This window comes from Eubalaena glacialis, chromosome 10 (assembly GCF_028564815.1).
Source record: "Eubalaena glacialis isolate mEubGla1 chromosome 10, mEubGla1.1.hap2.+ XY, whole genome shotgun sequence".
NCBI lineage: Eukaryota > Metazoa > Chordata > Mammalia > Artiodactyla > Balaenidae > Eubalaena > Eubalaena glacialis.
Genome location: NC_083725.1, coordinates 4,931,368 through 4,934,053, shown reverse-complemented (window position 1 = coordinate 4,934,053; position 2,686 = coordinate 4,931,368). Strand labels below are relative to the sequence as shown.

The following is a 2,686-nucleotide window of genomic DNA, read 5'->3' as shown; positions in this document are numbered from 1 at the left end:
TTGAAGCAGCAGGAGCAAAGTCACTGGGTTGTCAAGGCGACTAGCTTTCTTCCTCTCTCCATATAGCCTACTCTTCTCACTTCCTTTACCCAAGGGATTTGGGAATTGGATCTGGGTGTGCCATGGAATCTGCAGCTCTCAGCTCCTGATGGATTATATAGCCCCATTCTGATGAAAGCAGGTGCTAATGAAGATGCTCAAGGGATATCCGTTGTTCTTTCCTCTAACACATGTTCGTTCAGAGGGAGCTGGCTGATTTCAGAAATCCAGCAGGGATTCAAGTACCGAATGTGTATTTACTTAGCCCATCTGTTCATGGCAAGAGTTTGATTACATTTGACTGTTAATGTAATTGATATTTTCCTTGAGTTTGATCCTCCTCCAGGAAGGACTAGTTTTATAGTTACTTTCAATTAAACTACCTATAATTAAATAATTTACTTTAGAAAAATTTTGGCATTTATTAATCATCTGGTGGTTCTCATGGCAGAGATATCTGATTGTCCCCCAATACCCAATATCCATTCTCTCCTTCTTCTATAGCAATAACATCCTTTTTTTTTTTTTTTTTGGACGCGCTGTTCGGCTTGTGGGATCTTAACTCCCCGACCAGGGATTGAACCCGGGCCCTTGGCAGTAAAAGCACAGAATCCTAACCACTGGACCTCCAGGGAACTCCCAGCAATAGCATTCTTGATTTTTATCTGGGCACATGAACTCTGAGGATAAAGACTATATTTCCCAGCTTCTCACGCATCCATAGGTGGCCAAGTGACTAAGCAGACCTGATATGTTCAATTTCCAAAAAAAGTGCATTTTAAAAGAATGACATTTTCTTCTCCTTTTTTTCATATCCTCCCCTCTGGATGGAATGTCGATGTAACGGCTAGAGTTAAAGCAACCATGTGAACCTTGTGAGGTGACTTTGGGAGTGGAAGGAAATGTTTAGGAGAGCAAGTAGAAGAAGTCTGGGTTTTGATACTCCATGGAGTACTGTATCAGAGTGCCTACCTCCAGACTTTTCCTTTTTTATTTTAAAATTTTTCCTTTTGGCTACGCCACGCGGCATGCGGGATCTTAGTTCCCTGACCAGGGACCGAACCCTCGCCCTCTGCAGTGGAAGCGTGAAGTCTTCCCACTGCCAGGGATGTCCCCAGACGTTTATATAAGAGTGACATAAACTTCTGCTCACTTAAGCTACTGTTAGTTTTGAGTTTGTTGTGGCTTTTTTTCCTGCAGCCACACCTAACCCTAACTTAAATGGCTTCCTCTTGCTACCCATCCTGACATCTCCTTTGTCCCCTCCAAGTCATTTGTTTCTACTCAGAGAATAAAAACTAAGATTTCCCAAGCAAATAAGAATAATAATGACAATAATAATCATCAAAGGGATAAATACGTTGCAAAAACTTTGCTTCTTCCTTCCCCAACCGAAAATATCACCTTGTGAATTTCACGGCCACTGTAGTTATTTTTGGAAGGTCTCATGTGCATTCTATAAATGTAGATGATTAAGAGTCATTCTGTGAGTGGGAAGGGAAGTAAGGGATAAAATACGTGGAAAAGGAGCAGCAGTGTTACTGAAAGCAGTTTAGGCAGAGGAAGATAGACTCCAGCAGTATGTAAATTATGATACTGCCATAATGCAAGGCTACCCAATGATTACAGAGTGTGTTCTAGAATCACATGTATTGCTTTGGGGAAATCTGCAGGATATTTTGTCAAGTGAAAAAGTAGATTCCAGGCGTGGGGAGGCGCGCGGGGGAAGCCCGCGGCGGCCGCCTCCAGGGGGCCCAGCCCTGCCGCCGGGCGTCTGGGCGTCCCCGCGAGTCCGAGCCGGAGCCGAGTCCGAGCGCGAGCGGGAGCCGCCCGCCCTGGACCACAAGCCCCGGCTGCAGGTGCGGCCGCCCGCCTACCACCTGGAGGCCGGCCAGGGCGACTTCGCGTGCGGCCCGCACGGCTACGGCGCCCTCCCCGCGGCCGCCCTCCCCCGACCTCGTCACAGGGTTACCCCACCACCACCCCAGGGTCTGCAACATCCACAGTCGAGATGTCAGCCGGCACCGTGCCAGTTCCATCGTTGTCGTTGGAGGCTGCCCTGTCTGCAGGGTCGGGGCTCCGGAGGACTCCTTCACCTTCCTGGGCATCTTCCTGGCCGTCGTCTTGTGCCCCTTTGGGTTCATCTGCTGTTTTGCCTTGAGGAAGCGAAGATGGCCCAACTGTGGAGCAAACTTTTCTTAAAGGGAACAGCACACCTGGCTTTCCCACACCCAGCTCTCTTTTTCTAATGTAAATGTCGTGAACAATAGCTTTATGGGATTCAGCTTCAGGACTGTTTTGTAAAGTGAGGTGGGCGGGCTGGGCGCTGCCAGGAGGAGCCGAGGGCACAGGGGGCGGGAGTGCGGACCCGCACGGCACTGCTCCCAGGACAACGACAGCTCAGTAAAGCACTGCTTTTATTTTTCACAGTCTTCAATTTGAGAAAGGTGAGAAATAGTGTTTTAAATAAATGAGATCCATACCATTGTCAAAAAAAAAAAAAGTAGATTCCAGAATAATAAATAAATATATATTTATACAGACTTAGAAAAAACAGGAACTACGGACACCAAAATGTTACCAGTATTTATCTCTGGCTAGTAGGATTATAGATGATTTTTATTTTCTTCTATTCCGTTTATTTGTA

The 2,686-nt window shown here is 46.7% G+C and overlaps 1 pseudogene; it reads left to right on the top strand.

Moving 5' to 3' along the window:
- Positions 1-1,643: 1,643 nt before the first annotated feature.
- Positions 1,644-2,261, top strand: LOC133099094 (membrane protein BRI3-like; annotated as a pseudogene).
- Positions 2,262-2,686: the final 425 nt, after the last annotated feature.